Source organism: Podarcis liolepis (assembly GCF_965112155.1).
Source record: "Podarcis liolepis genome assembly, chromosome: 12".
NCBI lineage: Eukaryota > Metazoa > Chordata > Lepidosauria > Squamata > Lacertidae > Podarcis > Podarcis liolepis.
In genome coordinates, this window is record NC_139563.1 from 29983309 (window position 1) to 29995652 (window position 12344).

A 12344-nucleotide genomic window follows, 5' to 3' on the forward strand; every position below is an offset into this window, starting at 1 on the left:
GAGGAGAAATTTACCAACAGCTTCTTTCTTTTCCCGCTAAAATGATGAAGATGATTGTTATTATTTGCTGTCACCACAACTGGTAGCAGTAGCAACTGTGTTGGTGACCCGGCTACCATTTTGAATCCTCCATAATGCCTCAAAGCAAGATTTTTTTTAAAAAATAAATTTTTATTAGTTTTACAGAATTTTTGAAACAATACAAACATATAAAAAGACATACAAACACGTATAGTTTCATAACTTTTTTTTTCATAAACCTTGTTTCTCGGACTCCCCCATACCTCCCCTTTCTGCATCCCAATGTCCAAAATTTCAAAGCAAGATTTAGCCCAAGACAATAGTGTATATCTATGTGTGAATGGCAGCTGCCACAAAAATGGTGGACAGTATTCAGAGAAAATCTGGCAAAGAGGCCTTCTATTTATCTTGCTGGATTGAGAAGTCGAAAAATCTCAGGCATTTTATCAGGGAAAAAAATCTTTTGAAAATTTTAAGTGTGGTTCTAGTTTAAAAGTAACTGCTCAGCAACTAAATAAAGGTAAAGGTAAAGGTACCCCTGACCGTTAAGGTCCAGTCACGGACGACTTTGGGGTTGCAGCGCTCATCTTGCTCTATAGGCCGAGGGAGCCGACGTTTGTCCGCAGACAGCTTCCGGGTCATGTGGCCAGCATGACTATGCCGCTTCTGGTGAACCAGAGCAGCGCACGGAAACGCAATTTACCTTCCCGCTGGAGCGGTACCTTTTTATCTACTTGCACTTTGACGTGCTTTCAAACTGCTAGGTGGGCAGGAGCAGGGACCGAACAATGGGAGCTCACCCCGTTGTGGGGATTCGAACCGCCAACCTTCCGATCGGCAAGCCCTAGGCTCTGTGGTTTAGATCACAGCACCACCCGCGTCCCTCAGCAACTAAATACTTATTGTCAAAAAGGCACCCCTAGCGCCTTGGCACCATTTACTAGAACAAAAGACCTCAATGCTTTCTGGTTTGCTTCAGGCAGCAAAACATCTTGGGCTGGCTCTGTCAGGAACAAGCTGGAGGAGGGTCCAAGGATTTCAGCCAGGGAATCTGTCTCAGTCTGGGATCTTCTGCATGCAAGGCAGATGCCCTTCCCTATTGTTGTCATGTTCACGATGTGGGGAATTTGGACTGTGTTCACTTAGCCACCAGAACATGATTTGTTATTGGGATTTTTCCAGGTTTTCCAAAAGTACTTAAACTACAGTTTGCTCTTTTGAATTCACAGTCTCTGTCCTTGGCATTCTCTCATCATCAGAAGCACCACCTGGCTGTCCTCTCAGGGCCATTTCCTGGAGATGCTCTGTAATTGAGCAGAAGTGGAAATAAATCCCCGCTTTCCACAATGCCCTCTGCAGTGAGAAGAGCTGCCTTAGTTTTGCCATTACCTTCGGGAGGACGTGGGCTGCTGCTGCTATGTGGCGAAAGGTATAATTGTGTGCAAATGACAAATTCTTTGATCTCCTAAAAGCCACTCAAATGCAGTGAGACTTTATGGCTTTTTTTAAAAAAACAGGTTGAGTCTAAACTTTCATTTCTCTAGGCAAAATGGTCTGCACATTCTTCAGGAGTATCAGCTTCCGATGTGTTTTATTTCTCTGTTTCCCCAGAAAACACTGGCTTGGCTTTGTAGCCTGAACACGCATGAGTGTTCTCAGTGATTAGGTAGGAGGAAAGGCTCTGTTTTTGAAATGAGCCCTGTTAAAGAATATTGCTGCTGTGGGACATTCTGACTGCATGTTTATGCTGTAGTCCAGATGTGTCTTGCATTCTGTCATTTTTCTGCTGTCGGGATTGATATCCCAGGCAAACATGATCCAGCCTCTGTTAGGTATAGACAGAGTTATTCATGTCTATGGGGGGGGGGTCTTATCAGGATAAGGAATGGAGGAGAAATTCAGTCCAGTCAACATTTAAAGGCAGGAATCAGCAAACTTTTTCAGCAAGGGTCCAGTCCACTGTCCCTCAGACCTTGTGGGAGGGCCAGACTATATTTTGAAGAAGAAAAAAATGAATGAATTCCTATGTCCCACAAATAACTCAGAGATGCATTTTAAATAAAAGCACACATTCTACTCATGTAAAAGCACCAGGAAGGCCCCACAAATAACCCAGAGATGCATTTTAAATAAAAGGACACATTCTACTCATGTAAAAACACGCTGATTCCCATACCCTCCGTGGGCTGGATTGAGAAGGCAATTGGGCCAGATCTGCCCCCTGGGCCTTAGTTTACCTACCCATGTTTAAAGACAAACTTCTTTAATTTGCACTTCCTGAAACAATATAGCTGAAATGCAACCATCCTTTGAAGTTCTCTGAATTTTGCAATGCAGTTCTCCAGTCAAGCAATGTGTTAAAAAACACATTTACTAGGGAAAAACGTGACACAAATGCAGATTTTTTTGGGGGGGCAGCATGCAGAATGCATTGAATTAGGGGAGATTGCTTGCAAAAATGTGTATATTGTGAAAATTTGCATTAAAAATATGGATAGTAGGATAAATTTGCTCTAAGTTTCATATGAATTTTCATGACAACTTTAAAAATGAACAATCACAAACATATGTGGAAGGGTGCAGAACCAAACTTAAAGATTGGAAAAATGAGAAACTGACAGATTCACCTGTCCCTAATTATAATATTTGTTTTGTCAAGAGTGGTCCTTAAACAACCACTGAGTATAGGGTTGGAGCTGGAAACCAAGGGTCAGAAGCCAGGATTAACAAACTTTCAAGCCAGGCAGCAGGACCTGGGAATTAGATATGGCAGCTGCTGCTGTTGACTGAGCAAAGTCCAAGCCTGACTTCCTTCCAAATCAGAGCAAGTCAGTAGATGGCCTTTGTGAGCAGAACCACTGTGATGTTTAGGAATTTCCCGGGGAGAACTCCAGCTTGCCATGTCTTGGAACTTCCAGGGGACGCTGCTGGCTGTGGTACCAGTGGCTCAGGCAATGGGGAAACCCTACCCTTACCCCACTCCCAACAAATGCATCCAAGGAAAAGGAAGGGGTTTTAGATATGGGTGGGGGATAGCAATCACATCACACATTTGCAAGAAAAAATCAAGGGAACTGAATTTCCCAAATGGCGAAGATACCTGCCAAACAATAATGAGCTCTGTTGGGTGCAATGGTCACTTGCCCATGTAAGTCAATGGGAACTTAATTGCAAGTAAGGAGTTAACATTTAAGAACTTCTGCACAAGTTTCTCCAAAGCTCTGAGTACCGTGCTTGCTGAAGAGTGGCCCACATATGTTCAAAATCTTGCTTGGCAATCCAAGCCATGAAAATATTCTTGGGAAATTGTGTTTGAATCGCAATACAGCCTATTATAAGTTAGACAAATTCATATGCTGAAATAGGAAATCACACATTTTGGTTATATCACTTTTGCACAGTAAGATCTCACTAATCATGCTGAATTTCAGTGTTTACAGTTAAGCTGGTATGCAGTACTTTAAGCTTTTATTAGCTAATATTTAACAGATACTCCCCCCCATGTTTAATTTTTGTATCTTTGCCAACTATAAGCCTTCAGTGCAGGGAGATACAGAGAGGGGGCACATAATAAGGGACTAACATATTGTATTAGGAAATCTTGAATTGATCAGGAAGACCTATGGGTCATATGGAACATTTTGAACAAATACCTGGAGCAAAAGAGTAGTTGCTCAAAAATTACTGTGGAAAGATGGTTGCAACCCTCTCAAAAAACCCAACAACTGTGAAAATAGTGTTTGAATAATTTCTCAGCTTAAGGCTACAGTTGCTGCCCTTATTATTATCATTCACTCCATATCCTACTGTAAGATTGATTCCGTTGTTCAGATGGGCCAACTTTAGAGAATTTAAAAGACACAGAAAATGTCAAACATGTGCTATAGCAGCACAAAAAAATTGCACGGGCTGCAGCTTTTATTATTGAGTTCTGGTTCAGTATGGTGATAACAACGTTGCCCTGCTGCCTCTCAACAAAGACTGTTGCATTGACTTCCAGAATGGCATCACTGATTACTGAAGCTCAGCAGAAACTGTGACCAAACTTGCTATTTTTTACATCTCAGATCCCTTGCCTCGTTGGTATATGGGAAAAGCAATTAAGATCCTATGACCTGCAATCTTATGGCCCCTGTCAGGTTCCAGATTCTATTGGATGCCTCTGATCTTGCTTTCTGAGGCCTGAGAGAGTGTTTCAGCCTCAGAAAGTTGAACTCCAATGTCAGATTCCCCCTCTACTCTATTCCTGCAGCCTACTAGCCTAGTGCAGAAAGGTAAAATTTAAATTAGACCCTCTCAGGTGTCAGGGTTAGCAGAGGGGGCCCTCTTCATAGTTTTGACACCCACAGAAGTTCAGTGTGTGAGAGTGTGTGGTCCAGAAGAGGGCATTCTCTGTGCCGACAACTACATTGTGGAATTCCCTCCCCGCAAAGATGCATCTGGCTTCTTCACAATACAGCTTTCAGTGAATTACTCTGGCCTTTGACCCGTGAGGTGTGTGTTTTCAGGACAAGCCCTATTCCTGTGACTGTAAAGTGCTTCAACTGTTTTTAATTCTGAATTTTAAATTGTGGCAACCTTAGCCTGGTGCCTGCTGGTAACTGGTGGGTTATAATTTTTTTAAAAGAAATCTACAACTACGGGAAGCTGCTTTCTACTAAATCAGACTTTTGGTCCATCTAGTTCAGTATGGTTTCCTCTGACAGGCAATGGCTTTCCTGGTCTTTAGGCTCGAACTTTTCCAAGCCCTGCCTGGAGACTCCAGGGACTATATCTCAGGGCCAGCCCAAGACATTTTGTCACCTGAGGCAAACCAAAAAATGCCTCTGCACCTAGCCATGGAAGAAGAAGTGAATGAAGAATGACATCAAGAACAGTTGGGAGGAGTGGATCTGCATCAGGAACAAGGGCAGTGCCTTCTATTCACAAGAGGCTGCTGTAAAGGCAGGGAGGCTGCCATGGAGGCAGCAACAATATTCCTTGGAGACTGAACCTGCTGCCCCTGTGGATTTTGCCACCCAAGGAAGTCACCTCACCTTGCCTCATGGGTGCACCGGCCCTGATGAACCTGGTAGCATCTGCATGCAGGACTGAGCTATGCAGGGCTTCTACCACTGAGCTATGGTCCTTCACCTACAGCCCTTCACCTTTTTAAAAAACAAACAAACAAACAAACAAACAAACAAACAAACAAACACTTCAAGTTATCTATTTTTAATAGCATTATCAGTTGCTTCTCAGAACCCAACCACATTTCAGTCTTAGCAGAGTTCCAGTCCAATCCCAAAAGGGCAGCGTTGGGATTGTGGCTTTTCATTCTTTGCATTGAGCATGTAACTATGAATGATTCATAGCACTTCTTACTCTGTGACAGTTTCATTATGAAAAGTTTATTCAATTATCAATAGTGTGCCCCACTCCATTAAGAAAATCATATTGTGATATTGACTATAACTTGTGAATGAAGTTGTCAGTGTCAAGACAATCTACTTGGAATCCCAAACATCTGTTTCATTAAGCTGATGGACTTGGCTATTGACATGTTTAATGCAATATATTTTTTCCCTGAGGGCATATTGGCAGTTTCTTCTCCATCCATTTAAACCTGTTTGACATTACTAGTACATACAGATGTATATTCTTTCCTGTTGATGTCTATGGTCTAGTTATGTTTTAGGAGTATTGCTAAATTAGGATAGGGTGCCCACTGCAATGAAGTAGATTAATTTACCTCAAAGCCATTTCCTATTATATATGCATGACAAGAAACAACAATGATCATGACATGTAAATTATATCTGGACGTTCCAAGTAATGGCATTTATTATCTTCTGTTAATGTTAGTTGTTTCCAGTTTGCCTAAGCACATTAAAAACGTATTAGGATATTATGCAAACACTTAACATTAACATATTTTACAGCATATTTCTTTCTTTTTTCTAAAAAAAATCCGTTTTAGATTAAAATCCATTACTGCTGGGGATGTTTTATTATCTTTGAATAATACAAATTGATTTCTGAAGTATAAGGTAGAAAAGTTCAAAGGAAGATTAGAAGTTAATAATAATAATAATAATAATAATAATAATAATAATAATAATAATGCTGCACTCATGTTCTGCTTGTCAACCTCCCACAGACATCTGGTTGGCCATTATGAGAACAGAAAAGGTCGACTAGATAGGTCTTTAATCTGCTCTAGAAGGCTTTTCTTACATTCGTCTCTGTGTGTTTGTTTGTCTGGGTACATTCATTTTTAGACTTATCATATATTTGCTGCTGTTATTATAAGCAATTGTGACATATACAAAAGATGACAAATGTGAATTTTTCTCAGTCATTTAAGTGACTTGATTCCAGAATTAAATGAGAATGTTTGACTATCGTGACAATTTAAGATGTTGTCGTCCTGTTATATCCTCTTCCCCTGTCTTTTTTACTTTAACCTTGTTTATACTCCTGATGATTATGGTATAATACCAGTTCATTAATATCACAGCAGACCTATAGTGAAGAATAATTACATCAATAATAAAAGTGATAAAATTGTTTAATGGCATATATTTTATTTCTTGATACTGTAAAACATGCATACTTTCCTTACCCATTGTTGGTAAGGAGGCATCGGGGCAGATGAAGATTTGCCTAGCCTTTTGCTTGAACAGCCTTTGGAACAAATTGTATATTTTTACCTGAATTGAAACAGCCATCTATTTATTTTTAGCCCAGCTTCGAAGAAGGGAGTCACTTGTTCAGCAACGAATTTAGGGTTAACATGATGCTTTGCTTGACTACATTTATCCTTATTAAATCCTCCCTTCTTTCAGTGACTTTCTTTGATTAATGTTGCTACCTCTGTTTGATGTTTTGCCTCAAGGTTGTAACTATTTTATTAAACGTAATGCCGTTTAAGTATGTTAGATCGATCCACTCTTCTAAATCAAAACTGTTATAAAATTTTACAAAGAGCTAAGAGGAGGACCTTTTAGGCAATACTAGTTGATGCATAGCTCTAGTCAGGGTGTAAATATAGAAATAACTTTGTGTTCACTATATTGCTCTGTAATTGGGGATTTTGTTGTCTTAAAATAATTTCCTTTGAGGCTGAGGCAGGGTATACTAGCATTTTCGGAAGTGTTTGTACACCAGCTATTAGGTTGGAAGGTTGTTTTTTTTAAACAACAACAATTTCACTGTTTTTCAACATTGTTATAGCAGTAAGTCCACATAATATAACCTTCAGAAGGCTGTAATTTTTGTTTGTTTGATTTTGCTTCTAGTCAGTCTTGTATTGAGCAGCATAGGAATTTCAGGAGAATGCAGTGGACATAAATGAAAGTTGGGGTATATTATAGGCCTAAACTACTCCTCTAACAGCTGGTTTCTATGAAGATTACATTAAATTTTAGACTAGGAAGCACGTTTGGATTTTTGAGAAAGTGCTGCAGGTGCATGTAACAAAATGGCTGCCTTGGGGCCATTACATAAAGCAGAATGGCTGCCACATTTAAAATAGCAGAAAAAGGGACCACAAAATGGGTCAGGTGTGCACCTCATAAGCCCCACCCCACCAATGAAAAAAGGCACTTTCATCAGCCACCACTGCAGTTACTCACAGAGAGAAGCTCTTTGAAATCATCTGTTTAGGGGGAAAGGGAACATGAGTGTCTAGTCCTGGCATTCAATGAAATGTGGGCATCTACAGCGTAGAAGAGGCTGAGGCTGTTGGAACACAAAATGAGCAGGAAGAGCAGACTATCTCTTGTGCATTGTGGATTTTTGAGGGGATATTTACCAGACATTTTGTAGGGCGCCATAGCAATTGCACCAGTGGCTGCCATGTTGGTGACCCCTGCTTTACACAGTAATTGGAATTCTGTAAAATATTCCCCAGTTTCTGTTTGTGAACTAAAAAGAATGATGATTGCGTTGGGATAGACCTCCCCTGAAAAACCCTTAGATTAGTAAATGTCCACATTTTTTCAATCATATCTGGTGCCATCATTTTACTGGTGAAGCAGAATAAGTGATTGCGGGCAAATGAGACAAATGAGAATGATGCCTAGTGAGGCCACATTGCTTCATAGCTAACAGTAGAACCATGCCTATTCAGAAATAAGTCATTGAATCCAATGGGGCTTACTCCCAGAGAAGTGAGGCTAAGATTGCATAATTAGTCAGGAGTGATCCTACTCAATCAGGGGATTAAGCAATGAACAAGAATATGTCAAAGGCAGATGAATATATGATGATGATGATGGGAGCCTGGGCTTTTGATAAGTTGTACCCTGCTCACATCACAGGGTTTTAATATTTACTCAGTGTTAGAAGCATGGTAGTGAATCCACTCAGCACCACTTTACTAAGGGGTGAAATCTACAGAGCAGTAGAACTGGAAGTCCTATAACCTAAGCCTAAAACTTTGTACAGCATCTTAGTCTTAATGTAGGCATGCAGATAATGAAACTCCTAATGGAGTTTCATTAACTTATGTTCTTTAATGCCCTGGAGTGTCCTGGTTTTGAAAATCCTATAATCCCGAGAATTTTCATTAATGCAATTGGCACACCTACCTGCATCTCCTTCAGTGAACTTACAAGAGAGCCCAATTTTACAAATCCCACTTAAACTTTTATAATGGGATCACATTGAGGAATCCACAGTCTATTACACCTGCACTAAAGAAAAAGAAGAGTTAAACTAAACTGAAAAATTAATAATCCGTTAAATATCAGCCAAAACAAATATGGATTTTGCTGTCATTAAAGGAGTGCGTTGAAGCATTCCCAGTGGCCCTCATGTAATGTTATAAAATTAGAAGTTAAGAAGTGATTGTCTCTAAAAAGCGACAGTATTCGGGCTTTGAAATCAGTGGGAGATCTATTTCCTCAGAAGAAATTTGACTGTTAAAAAACTGTAAGTAGGGTTACTATAAGCATTTGATAATTAATAATGACACACACTGATGAAGATCTGTAGGTGGTCTCACAAAGGCTGTGAAAGATGCTTTGGTCAGCCACACTGCAGCTGTAGGAATGCTCAAGGAGCATTGAAATGAAGACACTGAAGAGGCAGAGGACGTGGGAATGTAACATAAGAAGATCCTGCTAGCTTAGGCCAATGCCCATCTAGTCAGTCCCCCCCCCCCCCAGCATCCTGTTTTCACAGTATCCAACCAGAATCCTATAAGAAGCCTGAAAACAGGACTTTCTGGTGGGCAGTGTTGTGACCAGGCATTGGGCCTCACAGTGATCTGGCTGGGGGTGGAGATCGGCCCCCTCATCATCGCCTCCCAGCCATGTCACCAGTGCTGAGTGGGGCCCTGCCCAGGGCCGGCCCCGCTGTCCAATCAGCATTGGCGGGCGGCGTGGCCATGGGAAATTTAAACTGTAGTGTGGCTGGGGACCATCCTCTCACATCCTTCGCAGAGCCAGCAGCAGCGCTATTTTTCTAGAAAAAGAGGTGCCAGAACTCACCATGAACACCTCACTTATTCTCTTATAATGGCAATGACGCACACCTGAGAGGTGCCAGAACTGAGTTCTGTTGAGTTTGGCTGAGTAGAAGCCTGTTGTATAACATCAACAGGGGAAGCCACAACAGCACTTTGTAGCTGCTAACAGGTCAGCATAACACACCATAGCTGCTAGAAGGAGGTTTGTATGAATTGATGACTAGTGAGGTCTTAAACATGTTAGGAGGATCCATAAAGAGGCTATTGCTGGATCTTAGGTGGGTTGTGCCTCTGATACTACAACCATTATATTGTTGAACCTCCCCAATCTTCAGGTGCTGAGAGACTCCATAGGTTCCAGCTTAGCCAGAGTTTGCTTTTTTTGGAATAAAGGTTGATGTCATTAGGACATATGGTTTTATTTATACATATATACAACCTGAGCATAGGATGGAGGGACTCACAGCATTAACAATTCAATAGATCCTTTCCCCCCAATAGGTTTCCAAGAAAGCCTCAAGCCACAGCATTGGGTCCAGCACAGAGCAAGACAGGTCTCTGTGTCTCCAGCTTCCAGCATCAGCCAAAAGCTTTTGGACATACTGCACCCCTTGGCCAATTGTTCCTCCTCCTAGGATGACATGGCATGCAGGCAGGTGGAGTGAGGAAAGGTTCACCCATTTGTCTCTATGGCAACAGAACCGTCACTTCATACATGTAAATGCCAATACTTGGCTAGTCAACTAAGGCCATTATCTTACAAAGAGACTAGTCTGCTTGGTTTAAAAGGTTTCTTCTTATAGATTCTAAACTCACAGATCTACAGGTATCCAAATTCCAAAAGTATAACACTATATAGAGAAAGATGTAGTGTGACAAGGAGGAAAGAGAGAAGAAACTAAAAGTACTGTATGCATCTACTACAAATGTATACAAATATGGTGGATTAACTGTCATGGCTTCACCCAAAACAATCCTAGAATGTCCCGCTTTTCCTTAGGATGTCCCTATTTCCACTGGAGAAATTTTAGAGCGTATGGAGTTATTCAACTCCCGAGTTGTCTGAAGGCAATTCTTTATAGCGAAATAGTTGTTTTTAATGTTTAATGTTTTATTATGTTTGTATATATGTTGGAAGCTGCTCAGAGTGGGTGGGGAAACCCAGGAAGATATGTGAGGTATAAATAGTAAAATCATCATTATTGAATGGGACATCCTTATTTTTATTGGAGAAATGTTGGAGGGTATGTTGGAATATATCTTCCTTGTTGTCATAGAATATGTTTTGGATTCCATACAACTTTATTAGCATCATTAAAAAGCGCAAACTAGAAATAATAAGCTGAAGACAGTTCCTTAAAAATAACAACGCACTAGATAAGGATGTTTGGTGATGCTTTTAAGCCAGATAAATTAGGTTGTGGCAGAACAACTAAATTTCCACCATTAAACAAAAGAATGCTATGTAATTAGGTGCGGCACAATGGAAGTGTAACCATCTTTAATATTTGCCGAGTGCATGCAAGCCTTTCAGCCTTCATTAAACCAAATTCCATTGGAACACGTGAATAATGGGATTAATATAGCTACCAGCACAGCTAGGTCAGCTGGCAATAGATCAATCCAGAAACGTGAAGCATATTAAAAGGATTATAGATTAGCAATTAGATGGCTTTTTCATGAGCAAGGAATAGTTCCTCAAGCTTTGCCAAAGGTTAACAGAGATAGGATGTCGATTTTTCCAGTTTATAATCCAGCGCGAGTCTTAAGTGAGGGAAGTGGTGGGACTTTTAATGTGAGGCAAGGCAAACAAAGCGGTGCAGCCCTTGCAATCAATGAAGCACACAAGTTTGGCACAGAATACAGGAAACGAAGAGTATTACTTGTAAGGATGCACCTGTTGTACACCCCCCTAGCTTTTTAAGGAGGAAGCACGGCTTTTGGAATAAATTTTAAAATTCCTGGTGAGGAATAGGATCTGGTCAGCAGGACGGGGAAATCCTGAGCTCCTCCAGCCTCAACGGACTTCCTGTCAATCACCTGATATTGCCATGGTGCCAAGTGACTTGACTTCAAAGGAATGAATTTGAATGTTCCGATTGTTTTACTTTGCTGGTGTGGCTTTAATGCAAGCTGCGTCTGCAAAGGAAGATTCCACCCCTCTTGCAATCCAGCTATGGCTGCAAAGGGAATAAATGAAAACTTAGAAGCACTCTTAGAGTGGTGGGTGATAGGAAAAGGTGCCAACATTTTAAAGCTTTTTGATACCAAGGAAGAATATGGAGCACACTTAAACTGAGTTCCAGATTCTTCTTCAGTTTTGCTGTGGCTTGAGATTTCAAGCCCTGGATACACCTGATGTCATATATGATTTTATTTTACCTTAAAGGTAAAGGTAAAGGGACCCCTGGCCATTAGGTCCAGTCGTGGCTGACTCTGGGGTTACGGCGCTCATCTCGCTTTATTGGCTGAGGGAGCTGGTGTACAGCATGTGGCCAGCATGACTAAGCCACTTCTGGCGAACCAGAGCAGCACACGGAAATGCTGTTTACCTTCCCGCCAGAGCGGTACCTGTTTATCTGCTTGCACTTTGACGTGCTTTCGAACTGCTAGCTTGGCAGGAGCAGGGACCGAGCAACAGGAGCTCACCCCGTTGCGGGGTTTCGAACTGCCGACCTTCTGATTGGCAAGTCCTAGGCTCTGTGGTTTAACCCACAGCGCCACCCGCATCGCTATTTTATTTTATTTACCTTACCTGGTATCATATATGACTTCAGGCCCAGGGAAGATGGGCGTGGTTCACCCAGAATGAGCTCTTGAACCAACCTCTGAGGCACTGAAAGCCTAATGAGGTTCATAGGCCAGAGGT